The sequence below is a fragment of the Parasteatoda tepidariorum genome, chromosome 7 (assembly GCF_043381705.1).
Source record: "Parasteatoda tepidariorum isolate YZ-2023 chromosome 7, CAS_Ptep_4.0, whole genome shotgun sequence".
Classification (NCBI taxonomy): domain Eukaryota; kingdom Metazoa; phylum Arthropoda; class Arachnida; order Araneae; family Theridiidae; genus Parasteatoda; species Parasteatoda tepidariorum.
Genome location: NC_092210.1, coordinates 15,947,077 through 15,964,826, shown reverse-complemented (window position 1 = coordinate 15,964,826; position 17,750 = coordinate 15,947,077). Strand labels below are relative to the sequence as shown.

At 28.0% G+C, this 17,750-nt stretch overlaps 1 protein-coding gene and 1 long non-coding RNA gene across 2 annotated transcripts in view; one reads left to right on the top strand and one right to left on the bottom strand.

Annotated features, from left to right (window-relative positions):
- The window catches only part of LOC107449738 (mitochondrial import inner membrane translocase subunit TIM44), a gene marked incomplete at its 3' end in the record, with an annotated part of 316,808 nt that overhangs the window by 184,999 nt on the left and 114,059 nt on the right, over window positions 1-17,750 (top strand). Inside the window, 1 exon segment of the mRNA XM_071183118.1 lies at window positions 12,998-13,208.
- LOC139425990 (uncharacterized) overlaps window positions 1-17,750 on the bottom strand; it is a 114,232-nt gene that overhangs the window by 20,079 nt on the left and 76,403 nt on the right. The window lies entirely within an intron of this gene.

Genomic DNA, 17,750 nt, shown 5'->3' with positions numbered 1-17,750 from the left:
TTTATTTAAACATTAAATTTTTTTTTTGTGTATTAGGCTCATTGGTATTTTATTAAGTGAATTTTCAAACAGTATGCAATATGAGAAAACCATAATAACGTTCAAATTTGCCGCCATCTTAATAGGGTGTGCCCATTTAAACTATATAATCGTAGTGAATAGTTTTGCTTCAACTTAGATGCACGATAATAAGGTTCATTTTAAAAGGTTCGACTTAATGCTACATGACTGTTGTAGTATGTTATTATGGTTAAACGATTATTATGATTTAACTTTGATATTATGGTTTAACTCGATATTATAGTTTAACTTTGAAACTACATTATGAATACGCTAAGTGACGTTTTTTTATTTCTGAAATGTCGCGTTTAATTGACAAAACAAACAATCTACAACAAAAAAGCAATCGCTGCAATATATTTAAAAATAGATAAGATCAAGAAATATATCGAGAATTAATGATTTTTTTTTAATACTAATGGCTGTTTTCCGAAAGCTCCGTCATAAGAATTGATGTTTTTTTTGTGTGAATAATAAGCCATTTTCATAACTGATGTGAGTTTGCAACAATTACTCACTGTTAGATCAAGCTTAGCTTATTCAAAAAAGCTTATTCATTGTGTATGCTTTTTATGAAACGTCAATATGGAGAAAAGAAACTGATTTGCAAAAACGAAAGGCGTTAGTGGTCTAATTTTTTAATATTTAAAAACTTAATACAATGATGCATTATCTGGGCTAGTAAAATTTGCAAGAATTGAGAATAAGGCAATGATTTTGATAATTTAAATCTAGGTGGAAAAATATAGCCAAATTAATAATGTTTTGAAAAAGTTTTATAACTTTTAAAATATTTCAATCATTTGTCAGCTCTAAAACACAGATAATTAATTCTCCATGCCAGGATGATATATATAGTTTTAAATCATCGATTTGCTTCGATTAATTGCTATTTATAGTTGTATTACGGCCATAAAACAACCCTGTGTTTAGTGCCTAATTAAATTTAATTTCTGAAATACAATCAACAAGTTAATAAACTAAAGCGAACACTAATATAAAAATAAACACAGTAATAAGTATTTTTTTAAAAACAAAATGGATTTTATATTTTGAATCTTTTAACGAGTTAAAAAATGCTGCGTTTTGATGTTTTTCGAAAGCTGTACGTGACAGAAAATAATGCTTTGAATAGAATAAAATTCTATTTATGTAACTATTGCGAGTTTGTAACAGTTATTCATGATTGTTAAATCAACATTTGTCTGTCTTCAACCAGCGCCATCTATGCTAATTATGAAAATGGCACAAAACGTCAATATGAAAAAAAGCCGTTAGTTTGAGAAAATGAATGTTTGAATGGAATGAAAAGAATGTTTGTGATTTAATTTAATATTTGAAAGAATTACTCGAACTTTGTATTTCTCTGGACTCATAAAAATGTGCAAAAATTAAGAATTATCCATTGATTTTGGTAATTTTTCATCTAGGTGGAAAATTCTCGAGAAATTCGCCTTTTTTTAAAGAATATAATAACTTTAAAAATATTTAAGTTATTTGTTTGTTTTAAAGCCCAGATAATTCTTTGCTGTTCGCTGGTACTTATAATTTAAAATTATATCTTTGTTTTGAGTGTAAGTAACTTAAATTTTTTTTTTTTTTTTTTTTTTTTTTTTTAANTTTTTTTTTTTTTTTTTTTTTTTGCGAAAGAACTACGAAAAACATTAAATGGGACAAAAGCATTTTGCTTGAAGCCTAACATATGTGATAAAGCTTCCTGAATACTTCCATTAGTGATTTGTTTACTTTTCCTTTTAATAACTGTTTTGAAACAATAAAATGTCTAATTTGGTGTTTATTTCCTCGTTTACTACGTTTGATCTTGGGGATATTGTACAGTAAAACGTGGTGAAGCAATGAAAGAAGATGCTCAAATTGATGTTGATCGCGTTTTCAATATGAAGTTATGAATCCGGGCAAAGAAGTACGTCGCAGTTTTGGTAGGCCAGTCGTGACGTCTTTGATTGCGTTATTTCAGAAATTTATAGTTCCAAGATGGCTAATAACTACATAGCTGTCACGTGACAACGATTATTTGTTGGGACGTATATCATATTATACCTCATTTTTATCTTATTTATTATTTGGTCGCTGTTTTGATTGATTTAAGGAATGCAGGCCTTGAAAGAAAGTTTTCAAAAAGAACGTTCGTATCATTGTACCCTGTATCGATAATATTTTACAATGACTTTGGAATCAATGATTTTATTCAGAATGTCACCGTATGAAATTCGATTTAAATAAATTAAAATTACTTGAAAATAAAAGTAAGTAGAATCGTCAAGAATTTATAAAATTAAAGTCATACAGTGCACAAAAAAGACCTAAAATATAACCTAATATGTTAATTTGTTACGGCAGTGTTTCCCAAACTTATGACTTTTATGTACCCTTTCTAAATTGCTCGTAACGCTGTGTACCACTAATAAAAAAATGTATTTTTTAGTAAAAAAAAAAAAAAATTCACAAAATGTAGAAATCACAACTAGCTGTCACACTGATTATTAACTGTTAACTCTGCAAAAAATAGCCAATAGAAAAATACGTAATTATAAATTTTCATGGATAGCTTTGTTTTTAAATAAAATTTTTGAAATTTTCGTTTGTTGCAAGATATTTCGCATAAGAAAGCCTACCCCGCCAAACTGCTCACGTACCCCTGGGGGTGCGCTTACCACAGTTTGGGAAACACTGCGTTACGGCAAACGATATTTTAAGTTACGAAATCAAACACGAAAACGTACTTTCACTGAATAATATACTTTTTTTCGATAAATTTAGATTCATGACCCTCAAAACATGAAGGGTAACCGCAATCTAGAAATTATGGCTCCAATAGTTTGATCAAGAGGGTTTTCGAAGTTTGGACCATTTAATGTTACATTTACTTTCTGCGTGTTTCACTATATCTCGAAAACTTTGAAAGCTAGTCGAAAATATTTTGCGCATAATTTTTAAATCGTTTACCCATAGGTATTTCCATATGAAAAAAATTTTTTAAAAACCATTTAATGTATTTCATTAATTTATTTAATAGTAGTCGAAAAGTTTTGAATTGTAAGGTATATATACATTATTTAAAAGAATGTAATTTTAAGTGATAAAATGTAAATGAATTCGGTCAAATCGTTGCAAAGTTATCTAGTTTTTTTTATTCATTAATATTTTTAAAATTTATTATTTATATTAATATTTCATATTTTTGAAATTTGATTTTTTTATACTATTCGATCGATTTCGATACATTTAAAATGTCTTGTATCTCTATTATATATTTACTTGTTTATCTAAAATAAAATACCTTGCAACAAATAAAAACAATGAACTTAAAAAGAATGCTTTGTTCTTACATACAAACTTAAAAACAATATTCTGTTGCCAGAGTTTTACCCTCGGTTTCCTTGACGTGGCAGACGGTATTTTTTCATATTTTATTCCATCAATAGACGTTAAAAGGGGAAAAATAACTTTATTTCAATAAAAATTAAAAACAATGAGTGTTTTGAAAATTTCTTAGTTGTTCCCTTTTAAATCTTTAGTAATAAGTTTATATTTAATTGCGGAATAACTTATACTTCTCGGAAATCAAATTAAATCTTTAGATCAAGAACAAAAATTTAAAAGTCTTTAAAATTTCCTTTAACTATAGTTACATTTCCTTGTTTGCCTTCAATAAAACACCTTATAGCAGAATCAAAATATCTTAAAAAAACATTGTTCCATCGCTTCAGTTTGATTGTGATTTTCTTTGACGTGACAGACGATATTTGTTCTAAATGCTATTCTATCAATGGTGTGAAAATCAGAAGGTCGCTTAATTTGCCTTAAATAAAAAGATAAATGCTTTAAAAATTTCTCATTGGTACTTCATTAAATCTTTAATAATATGTTTTAATTAAATAGGCGTATAACGTATGTTCTTCTCAAATGAAATTTAATCATTTTATTATATAATATAATTAAGAGCAAAAATTAAAATTTCTTATAAATTTCCTTAATTATATTATGGATATATTTCCTCATTTACTTAAAATAGAACACCTTGTAGCAAATTTAAAATCTCTCAGAAACATTGTTCCATTGCCAGAGTTTGACCCTGATTTTCCTTGACGCGGCAGACGATATTTGTTCTAAATGTTATTCCATCAATCGACGTAAGAAGGAAAAAAAATAGTTTTATTTGCTTTCAATAATTGGAATTCGCTTACAATATTGAAACAGAAGAACCGGTTGCTATAAATGGATTGAAATTAAATTTGCTACAAATGGGAGACGGTAAAGCTTTGATCAAACAACTTGGATATGTGGCTATATTCTAAAACTAGTTTTGTCTGCCATTAACTTTAAGTTATAAATAAAATGAAACGTTGAATGAGTTTTAGCAAGGACGATGAAAATTTTATTTTATTGATAATTTAATTACTTATCTATATAAATTTTTATTTTTATTGCTGCTAGTATAAAGCCATTTTGTGGTTTTACGGTATCAATTATTTAAATAAACTGTATTTTAGCAAAATATTTCTTTTAATTATTCCAAATCATTTCTTCAATAATAATAAATAAACAAGTAAATAAAGGCAATAACACACACGAGGCTGTCAAAACCACCTTTTATAATTTGTTAATTGTGTTTTAGATAATAATATTCCTTACAAATACTTGTCAATAGATTGCAGAGTTATCTAGATGTACACGGAATATATTTTAATAAATTCTGTTCAAAAAATTTTACATGTCGTGATAGTTAAAAAAAATGATTTACTAGTTTATTTCTAATGAAACAACATACTAAAACTAAATTCCTGCGTAATAACTGTCGTTTAGAAACAATTAAACTATGTTACAGCGATCTAGAAAATAAAAGATTTACTGCTAGGGTCACACTTTACATTAATGGTCACAGTTATTAATGGTCACAAAGACAGAGTAGTGGATTCTGAGTTAAAAAGTCAAACAATTTGATGGACTCTAACTCCAGTTAACTAAAACTTAGGTCCTATGAGTTAAAGAAGAAAAAAAGGAAGTCTATGATGTGATGAAAACTGATCAGATAAATATTTATAAATTTGTGAGCACTAGTGTGAGTTATATTGTGAATAATTATGACTAAGTTATAATCGTTATATAATATTATATTTATAACGAAATATTGCAACTATTTTAAAATATTTTATTAATTACAAAAGATTAGAATTATTTCAAAAAAGTATTATTGCGAAATATTGTGATTACTACAAAATATTATGATTATTATAAAGTATTATATGTAACAAAATAATATTTTATGTAACAAAATATTCTGACTATTTTAAAGTATTATAATTATTACAAATAGTACAATTAATAAAAATATTATGACTATTTTTGAGTATTATAATTATTACAAATAGTATAATTATTAAAATTATTGCGATTATTACGAAATATTATAATTATTACAAAATATTATAATTATTACAAAATGTCATGATTATTACGAAATATTATAATTATTATAAAATCTGATTATTGCAAAATATTATGATTATTATTAAGTATTACAAATTTTTATGATTACTACAAAGTATTATAATTATTGCACAATATAATGATTATTGATATAATATAATGACAAAGTATCATATTTATTAGAAAATATTTCAAGCTTTAAAAAAAATAATGCAAATATTATATTAATAGAATGTTAGTGAGAGTCTAAGAACGGCTTATGGACGATAGTGATTCAAATTACCAATTCATGCTGATCACATTAAGTTACATGTATTTTGAATCGGTAATAAAATAACTCTTTGGGTGAGAAGACGATATTTTTGATCAAAAGGGGAACGGTTGATTAGAATTTCGGAGTACGATAACGCTAACCTTGTAGTGTCATGAACTTAAGGATATCCAACAAATGGTTTATTTGCCCTTTTTTTTTATCAAGTTCAAAAAGCCGAATGAAGAAATATTCAATTTTTTCTTAAATTTGTAAAAAGGTTCTATTAGGTTTATAAAAAAATATGATAGATTAAAATTGGGTGTTATGCGGGCAATTTTCAATAAGTAGTTACAATAACAATAGCTTATTCTAAATTCTTTTGATATTTATATTATATGCAATAAATATTCACTGCTTATGCAATATAATTACTTTTCTTTGTATTAAAATTAACACTACTATGAGTTATTTCATATAATTTTAGGACATCAGATTATTTTAAACAATAAATTTATAGGAAAAATTATTGACTTTTTGTATGTTACATCATTTGGACAATCTCATATTTTCAGTATAACAAAAAAACTTTTTTTTAAAGAAATATTTCATAAATATATTAAAAAATTCTTAAATACTTGAAATATTATTTTAAGGTTTGACAACTAAGCTTAAAGAACACTGTTAAAACTTTCTCGGAAAAATGTTTAAATAGCAATCTATTTAATTGTTACTTTACCATATTCAAGCAAAACAGTCAAACAACCACTAATAATTCGGTATTCAAACTGTTTAACTGTGGGAAAAACCGTTTATTAACTGCTTTCACTTAATACAGTTAAACAACCAGAATTTTATCATACCAATAGATAGGTGAATAAATTATAGGGTCATATTCATAAATAACTATCAATGAAAGCTGTACTTTTTGTACATTAAACCGCTACAACTATTGGTCCTATTGTCTCGAGCTCTCATTCGACCCAGCGTATAAAGTACATTGAAGGAAATAATTGATTTGCTTTGATATCAATAGATATTCCTATTATCAGAAGAAAGCATCAGCATTAAGTTGGAATTTTTTGCAGTTGTGTAAAATTAAAGGGAACTTTCCACTGTTGAAGAATTTAAAAAAGAATACATTGAGTGGAATATTAATGAATTTTAAAAATTCAGCCTGTTTTCGCCAAGTTACTCGAATTCCTAGAAAGATACGTAACACCCACCCCGTGATCTTTAAAGGTATCGTGAGTGGATAGTAGTGGCGTTTAAAAACTTTTCCCTTTGACTATACATGAATAGATTATTGCTGACCGTCTTCTATTGTGTATAAAAACGAAGAAAAGGTTCTTTAAACAAAATTTATGTACATGTATATTTATATACCTTATTTTAAGAGCAGTTCATTTGGATAAGGTTACTGATTTGAATACAGAAGTATTTGTTACTACTTTAAAGCTATTTTTCCCTGGTAGGAATAAATGTTCAAAATTATGCATAGATAATTCTCGAACTTTCATCGGAGCTAACATCAAAATTAAAAGATTAAACGATCTTGTAAAATATCGATTAACAATACAATAAATTTTCGTAACAATAAATTTCGATTAAACAATAAAGTTTCGTAAAATTTCTGACTAATGATAGTTTTGATTTTAAATTTGTTAAAAGAGAGAGTTCCAAATTCACAGAGTTCCAAATATTAGAAATCTTTGAGAGACAGGGGTAAAATCATATAAATTTCATTTGAAAAGAATGTAAAGGAATATTACTACGAGGAATTTTGAACTATTACTACGTAAGTTGAAGGTATACTCAATTTTAAACCTTTAACAACTCTGCAGTCAGACTTCGGATGTTTTTGAAACTTTTACTCTGGGACATTGTTTGCTTTGGGGACCACTAAATATTTTCGGAAAACCAGCTCTTTGTGAGATAAATAATAACAGGTAAAATTCCAGGACAAAAACTCTCCAAAAACAACTTTCCAAAATTATGGTCGCATGATTATTTATGTTTTTAATAGTTCAGAAGTAAATGGAAATTTGAAAAAAATATGTAGAGAAAAGTTGCTAAGTTTTGATTAAGGAAGGCAATCTTCCAATTAAAATATGGTTAACTACTTGAATTTGAAGAACATTTATCCAAGTAAAGTAATGAAATTCGAGCTTTTAAGATTAAATTGCTAAATAATAATATTTCCAAGCATAGAATTAGACAACATTGTTCTTCATCAATTGGATAAATATATAGTGGATTACTTTAAAAAGTATTGTTACGTTCTACTTTAATGATGGGTTCTATTAATGTACAAGACTGTTGAACGAATACAAGAACACAGAAATGATTAATTTAAGAATGATGGAAAACATAAATAAAGAACAGATACATCGTAATGTGCCCTTATTCGAGCACCTATACTCTTAAATAATATCCTCAAAGCATTCTACGAGTTTATAATTGGGTATACTATAGTCTACGTCACAGATCGTGTTATTCCTTCTAAATTTAACTAGTAAACAGCATTTTCTGCGAACCTGATTTCTAGCAACAAGTAAAAGCATCAAACGAAGTGTCTTGTTATAAGTCGCTACTCGCCAGGTTGGAATTGTATTAGTCTAGTTCCTTTGGAAATAATTTATTTTGTTGTTTTACCTAAGTTTCTGAATTTTGCAAATATATTTAAAACTCAGTTTATTAATTAAACTAAAAGGTAAATGTTATTCCTAGTAAAATTTTTGAAGTGGAAGTAGTTGTGTTTTTCTCATATTATACCCAATTCCATCTCATATGTCCGTTGAAAAAGTCTCTCGACTACGTTTTCCTCCAGTTACCATGGAAATAATACGGAGAATTATTAGAACTTTGAAGGATAGCTTACAACTCACTAAGTACAATTAATGTAATTACTTAAACTAAAAATTAAGTAAAAATTGTATAGAGATGTTCAAGTCAGAGGCTGAGCTAGATCATTGTTCCAGTATCATTCAACCAATTTCCGCTAGCACTATTTTCTATTGGACGATTCCTATCCCATTAGAGACGTATTCCTCTTGGTTGCATCTGTAACTAATCATTGATAGATTTAATGAAGTGACGTCAACTTAGACATCTCTATAGTGAATAATGAATTTTTTCATGCAAAATACATTTACTCTTTTGTCAATGTGTGTTCAAATATGATATTGTATAATAAATACTACGTTTGTGTTGAAATAGTTTTTTAATTTAAATGGGAGTGCATGTCCATATATATTTTACTTCTAAGTAAGATGCGTAATGTGCATGATCTTTTAAAGATACGTGACCTTTAAAAGTATAATGAGTGGGTGGTGACGTTCATAAAAGCACCACGAAGACAATTGAGCATTCACTCTTTGTCCGCCAAAGACACCGTGTTGTTTGTTCTAGGTCAAACTTTCTCCACTTATGTTGGTCCCGCAATGTAAAGACACAATGTTGGTCCCGCAATGTAAAGATCGCAAAGACACTGTTCCCAGTAAAACATCGATGTTAAGCATCACTGGCATCGATCAGTTAGCGGGTGGGTGACCACTTTGGTGAGCCTAAGTAGGGACCGAGGGTGTGCGGTATCAGTCCTCGTTGAACTGTTCCACCATAAAGTGCTCGACTTCACGCGCAGGTCGATGGGTTACCAAAGCAGGGGAGCTATCCCTTCTGCAGAGGATCAAAATTGCGATGGCATGTCTTCAGATCATCCCAGACGGTCGCCAATAGCCCATTGTGCAGCTCTAGTGCGGCGTAAATAAAGTACCCACCTACCTCCATTTATGTTGAATAAAATTTTATTTATGATAATTACAGTTCAATTATTTATTTCTGTTGTTAATCCTTCCATATCTATAATTTATACTGAACAAAATGAAGAATGAAAAAGATAGCTCAATGAGAAAAAAAATTACAGTTAAATTTCCGTACTCTATGGTAATGGAATTTCTGGTAGAAAAAAAAACAACAACATAATTCTGGTTAATAAAACCAAAATATACGGTATTTAAACCATTTATTTGATAATTATTCCCTTTATATGGTAACGGTTTACCGAAAGATTCTGGTTTTAAAAATTACGATCCATATTACCGCACATTTAGTAAAAAAATACAAAACTAAAAAATTAATTTCATAGAATAAATGGTTTTCATTCCATGCTCTAAGGATCTAAGGTAGAATGAAATTACCAAATTTTTTTGCATAATTTAAAACCATATTTTATTGTTAATTTTACTAAAATTGCTTCGGTTAAAATTACCGAGCTTCTTCCTGTTTCCATAAAGCCAGAAGTACAGTAAATTTTACCATATTCTGGTAGTTTTGACCATACTTGTTTTTCTCAGTGCACTTTGAAATTCTTTTTCCCGATAAATGATATAATCGATTACCAAGTGAACTTCTTTTAACTTATCATATTAAAATATTATATCAGTTTTAACATTATGGCCTTGTCTGATAATAACAAACAGCAATGATAACATAGAGCCGAATAATTATGTAACACATTAAATTTCAACCTTGTCCTTGTTAAAGCACAAAGACTTTATTCTCTGAAGACGCAGCTTCCATTTTATTGGACTATGTTTTTGCTATTTTATCACTTAAATTTTTTTTTTATTTTTATGCCTTTAGAAAAAGATTAAACAGGGATTTTTTCTGTTGCTAAAGATTTTTTAACAGATCTCGATACTTTCGTATCACCGATTTCAAATCTGAAATTAGTTTCTCTCTTCAGGGTACCATTTTTTTAAAAAGAGTTTCAGTCTATTTTTTTTTTATTTGTCGAAATGTACAAATTTAAAAACGTTATGAAAAGCAGGGAGTCGCATAAATGTTGGCAACTAATTTCTAGAGGAGTTAAGGCACATCACCAGGATTAAAATTGCGTTAGGACCCATGCCTAGAAATGTCGTCATACGCCGCGTGGGGGGCTTCCTTATTATGAACTGTTTATCCATGTGCTGCTGAACGGATCATAATATGGCTTCGACAATATTCCGGATAAGGTTTCCAATGCAGTAACTCCCCAGAAATTTGTCGCAACATTTACGTGATCCCTTGTTAGACATAACGCTTTTTACAGAATTTTTACACCAAAATAGAATAAAAATGCTCTTTAAAAAAATCTGTTGTTTTAGGAGCAAAACTAATTTTAGATTTCAAATTTTCCTCACCCGAACCACGAAAATTGAGTATTTGTATAAAAAATTTGTTCGCCAGTGTTATTTATGCTAAAAGATCTTTTGGACAGTTTTATTTCTTATAACTATCTTATTATTTGTGTTTAGTGGATTTTGGTTCATGATCAAAATGGGAGCAAATTCACGATAAAAATATCCTATACTAAGCTTAAAATTCTGAAGATCAAAATTTATAATTTTTTGTAATAATTGAAGATAATTAAAAAGTATTTAAATTATTAAAAAAATTATTTTATCATATTTCTGAAGATATTTCGTCTACTATCAATGAAGTAACAAATATCAAGTTTTAAAAAAAAATTGCACCCTTTTAAACTCAAAAACCTTCATTAGGATATATCATATAGAAGATTTAAAGATAATCATTTGAAAAGTATGATAATATTTTAGTGAACTTTAAAAAAAATTAGCTTCAAAATGTGTATAAGCAACAAGAAACTTTACGCACAACATTTTTCATTCATAACTACCTTATATGAACATGAAAAATGTTTAACATAACGTAATTTTTTACTTCTGAATTAATTTTCCATTTTGTTGACCGTTTTCAGTATTTTAAAATATTTTTCGCACTGCAACTTTTATATCGAAGTTGCAAAATCTATCAATACTACTTTTTATTCGAAAAAAAAACAAACAAATTATGTTTGATAGATAATTTTATTATAAGTGTTATTAACAAAATTATTATTTAAAATAAGAAAGTATTACTCCTTTATTGTATATTAAACTTTTTTTCTAGGTCTAATAAAATACTAAGACTAATTTAATACTTTTCTAGGATTAATGCAATGCTTATATACTCTTAACTTGTTAAGCTGCAAAAATTAAACTTCATGTCTATGTTTTTTCAGTTTTATTATTGTAAAATTAAGAAAATATTACCAAAAATATCTTAACAAAAATCAACATAATTATATTATATTATAATAAAACAATAGTAATGTAATAATAATTAAATAAATTAAGTTGAAACTACAGTATCGTCTTAATATAAAATCAGAATCGTACATTTGATATTGCAGACCTTTTATATTTCTTTGTTTGAAAAAATGGCAATTGAAAATAAATTAATAAAAATTTATGTAATAATATTCATAATGAATATAATAATTTGAACCTATAGCACCTTATTAGTACAATATCAGAATCTTATTTTTAATTATGATTTCGCAGACGCATATTTTATAATGTAGAAGAAATAAAAAAGGAAGACATCTAAATGGAATAAAAATAATACGAGTAATAATAATAGTTTATAATTACAGTAAACTACAGCATCACCTTAATACAAATATCAGAATCTTGTTTTGGAATTTCGTTATTGCTAACATTTTTAAATTTTTTACATTGAAAGAAATTGAAAAGAAAATTGTTTTGATAAAAAAATAATAAAAAGGGTTAAAGAATAATTTTATTATAATAAAAATTGCGTTTTTATTTGTAATAACAATACACAATAGTAATAAAAATAATTTCTGTTAATAATACATATAATAATTTGAAATTGCAATATAGTCTTAACATAATATCAGAATCATACATTTAATTTTGTTATTGCAGACGATTTCAATGATCTTTAGCTGAACGAAATGGAAATTGTTTTGATAAAAAAAGCAATAAAAATGGTTAAGTAATAATTTTTTTCATAATAAAAAGAGAGTTTTTATTTATAAATAATACATAATAGTTATAAAAATAATTTATACTAAAAATATATGTAATAATTTGAGATTGCAATGTAGTCTTAACATAATATCAGAATCATGCATTTAATTTTGTTATTACAGACGATTTCAATGCTCTTTCACTGGAAGAAATGGAAAAAGAAATTGTTTTGATAAAAAAATAATAAAAATGGTTAAGTAATAATTTTTTTATAATAAAAAATGCATTTTTATTTGTAATAATATTACACAATAGTTATAAAAATAATTTATACTAAAAATATATGTAATAATTTGAAATTGCGATGTAGTCTTAACATAATATCAGAATCATGCATTTAATTTTGTTATTGCAGACGATTTGATTGTTCTTTAGCTGGAAGAAATGGAAAAGGAAGAATCGCTGCTACTTAAACGGTAACCTTGAACTTTTCAAGAAAAGCATTTGCTGCCAGAGACTGTAAGGAACATCTGCTCAAATAAAATAAATCAAGCTTTAAATTTTGATATGAGAAGATTAAAAAGACATCGAGTTCGATAGGATAGATTGTTAAACGAAAAATCGAAGTATGTAACAATACATTTTACCAAATCAGCTGTTATAACAATTTCAGGAAACTGTAATAACATGTCGAATTAAATGCATATTGAATGTAACAAACTGATTTTATCGTAATAATTCTTTATGATGTTTCTTAAGAAAATTAGAAAATTTATAGAAAAACAAATACCGTCTATTAATTTACAAGCATAATATAAAAAAATTTGTTTAAAGCGCTACCATTACTTCGTCCCTCGGTACTGATGATGTTACTTGAGTTATGATTAATTTCATTACATGATTCGTTCTTACAATTTGAATTAATTTGTAATATTGCATGGTATTACTTCGTCCCTCGGTACTGATGATGTTACTTGAGTTATGATTAATTTCATTACATGATTCGTTCTTACAATTTGAATTAATTTGTAATATTGCATGGTATTAAATGAGAATAATCTGCAACTAACTGATACTACCATAATTATTTCTAATAATGTTTTTAGAAAATTGTAATAGGTATTGAAAAACAATATGGTGCCAATATGTGAAGAATATGAGAATTTTTTGGGTCTCTCTGTTCTGATGATGGTACTTGAATAGTAAATATTCAATTCGAATTAAATCGTAATAACGCGCTGAATTAAATGAGAATAAACTGTAACAAACTGGTTTAATTAAACTTATTTCTGATAATGTCTTTTAGAAAATTTGAATAGGTATCAAAACAATAAATGGCGTTATTTTACATATACATGAAATTGGGGAATTTTTGGCACTGCATTATTCTGTGTCTCGATACTGATGCTGGTACTTGAATACTTGAATGTAACAATAAGTTTTACCAAATGATTCGTTATAACAATTTGAATTGAATCATAACAATGCAAGGGATGAAACGAGAATAAATCATAACAAATTAAAAATATCATAATTATTTCTGATAATGCTTATTGGAAAATTTGAATAGATATCGAGAGAAAATGGCGCCAATTTACATAGGTGAGGGATTGAAGAATTTTTAGGCACTTTATTATTCTGTTTCTAGGAACTGATGACGGTATTTGAATGTTGTTGATTATTTGATAGAATTTATTGACTTTTCTTTAGATATTGAAAAAACAATAAATATCCTTATAATCTTAATTATAATAATATTTGATAATATAATCGTAAAACCGTTTGCTTTTTTGTATAGTTTTTAAGTGATTGATTCAATTGACTAATATGTTGATTGTTTCACTGTAGTAACTTGATTTTTTTGATAGCGAAAAATAAATAAATAACGTAATGTTAATTTAAGCGTGCAAAAATGTTTCTGTTGTTTCAGCAAAGGTTCATATTTTCCTTTAAACGAGTGTTTAGCTGGTAATGTGCAGCTTAATTAGGTAGTTTGCAGATTAACTAAGTAATTTAATCAATGAAACAATTTTTTGACACTTTAAAGGATCACCCTAGTTAATTTGTAGAATAATTGATTTTAAAACTTTGCCAACAACAATTATAACAGCTTCTGTGTGTGCCGCGAGTGTTCCCCAAAAACATTTGAATCAACGAGTTTGGAAAGCGGTCATCTCCAACAAAACTCATTTTACCGGACAGACAAAAAACTGAATGGTTAAGTACCAGCTTGGTAAATAAAACTTTTTTAATTTTTTGATCTCAAAATATGGCTAGTTACAAAATATTCTACTGTGTTCAATAATATCACTTAATTTTTGAGTTTAAAAAAAAATAAATTACAACTCGTTGTAGATAACCGGTTTTCGGGCAAAACCTTAAAACGAATACTATACACTCATTTTAACAAGTGAAAATATCATTTAGAAATGAAATAAAAATTGTATTTAAGTTTCAGACTACATATTCATGGTTATTTGTGTAGATTCAGAAAACTTTTGAATTATGACTATCTTTGCTTGGCCACTTACAAATTTCTTCATAGAAAGACAAAAATTCATTACATTTTAATTGTAAAAACTTTTTTGACGTTTGTGATTTCTGACATTTTTTTCAAAAATATGCTTCCTTAACTGGTTATGGTGACACTTTTAATGTACTTCTAATGTACCAGAGTACTTTTTTATGCAGAGTAAATATTAATTTGCATAAACCATCACTGAAAGGAAGTACTTCAACTTCATCAAGTGCTTTTATAAGTAATCATTGTGCTTTTTATAAGTAAAAGTGCTATAATGTGACACCTGAAACTGTTGTTTCTCCCATCTTGCTTTTCTATTGGCGAATTGTGACAACATATTTTTCTGATAATGCAGCTTTTGAAATCAAGTGTCATGTTATTTGTAGTCACTGTCTTTACAGTTCATATTTACTTTTATCCCTTTTTGTTTTCTTGCTTATACCATCGAAATAACTACCCTCTGAATTGTGGGATTAAAAGCATCAACAAAATAACAAGTCTAAATTAAATAATTAATTGTTAGGCAATGCGAACGATTTCGTAAGCAACAACGGCTGGCACCTGGCGATATATTTCCAGGCATGCTTTTGAACTAAATTGAGATTTCACTGCACAAAATATACTAGACCAAGTAGGGGGGCGTGAATTTTTTATATCCCAACTATGAGCTCTGATGGCTCAGGGAATAGAGCGTTCGCCTCCCAATGAGGTGAACCGGGTTCGAAACCCAGCGATGAATGGTCGATGTGAATTCCGCATCCAGTTTGGAACCGACGACATTGCTGACGTGAAATATCCTCAGTGGTAGACGGATCATGGGTTGGAGTCCCCTTGCCGTCAGGCTAACCGGAGGAGGTTTTCATGGTTTTGCTCACCATATAACGCAAATGCATGCGGGTTAGTTTAATCAAAAAGTCCTTCACGAAGTCAAATTTTTCCCAATACTTGATCCAGGAGTTCCTCTTCTTCTGGATCGGGTGCAAAATTACAAGGCTACGGAGTTGAACTAGTCGTAAACCTGAAATTGGGTCGACTGTTCAATGAATGTTATAATTTATACCAATTATGTTATCTACTTCAGCTAAACTGCATGCGAGAATATAAATTTTTAAGATAAAAAAAAATGGAGATGACTGGTTTTCGGGTTTTACGATTCACTTAAAAAAGAGAAAGAAAAACACTACGTGTTGAACGATTTCATTGCAACACGCATACTTTAAATCATATATTGATATTAACAATTATGCGTTTAAATTATAATTATTTAAATGTATCTATTTTTCAAAAATGATTGTTATTCCGTTGAAGTATTTGAAGTCATAAATTTAACTGTAAAATGAAATTGAATATTATCTTCCGTCTTGAATTAAATTAGCTTATTCATATTTTTTTGCGCAATCAACAATCATGATTATTAAGTTTATTTCCTCAAATCTAAACAAGCTATCATGTTCTTTTGTAACAGACGAAGAGCTGTAATTATTTATTTACTGTAATGCATCTGCATTATTTTGGAGTGTGATATGACCAAAGTGACAGGCTGGTGCAGGTCATGACCAAGCTATTAAAAAAATGGGTCATACATCTGACAGTCTGAATCGAAAAAGTTTATTTAAATGTAATCAGCCGAATGAGGAAAAAAAATGAATAATATTCTTTAAGGTTTTGGAGTAAGGAAAAATGCTAAATCATGCTTATTAATTACTGCAACATTGCTGCTGAATTTCTGAAAAATAGAAAAGCTTTACTTTCGTGCATTTCTTATATAGTAAGCATGACAAAATTAGTTTCTTCCCTTTTTTTCTCATAAAAACTAGCTGCTGGCCAACTTAGTAAAAAGTGTGCTTTACCACAAATTGCAGTTGATTATAGTAAAACAAATTACAGGTTGATAAACAATCTTATTAATTTACAATTTGATTTCTTCTTTCATTAATCCAGCTTTATTGTAGTCACTTATTTTCTCGTTGCATCACAAATCATTAATGAAACCATGAGTTAAATAATTAAAAAAGAACGGTAGTCATTGTAACGTAATTAATAAATGTTACGTATACAGCCAAACCAACACAACAGTTTATTTCATAAACTAAAAGAGAACAGTCATCATATCACCGGAGAATATTAAATTACCTAATGTCAAGAGTCATTTTATAAAGAACTCGGTAACCCACATCTTATAATTTTATTTTATAACCGAGGTTAACCCATTTTTGGGTTTAATTGTATTAACGTTCACCTCCGTTGCCTTGTAATTTTAACCCCAATCCAGAAGACAACAGAACTTCTGGATCAAGCTTTGAGACAAGCTAGCCTTAATGGAGCACTTTTTGACGACATTTATCCGCATTTACGTTAGATAATAGAGGAAAACTACGTTGCAGAATTTGAATCGGCCAGCCATCGTTGGGATTCGAATGTGGTTGATTTTTTTCCGCTACTTCACATAATTAGATTCAACAAGTATATTTCAATATGAGTAGCTGATAGGAGTTTCAGTTTCAAATCTGGTTAATTTTCATACACGTCTGCAGTATCTGTTGCAGAAGCCTCTAAACCACAAAAATGTGGGTTATCATTTCTTACTCCCCGAGGCCTTCATGTTAATATAGGCATTGTTTGCCATATATATATATATATATATATA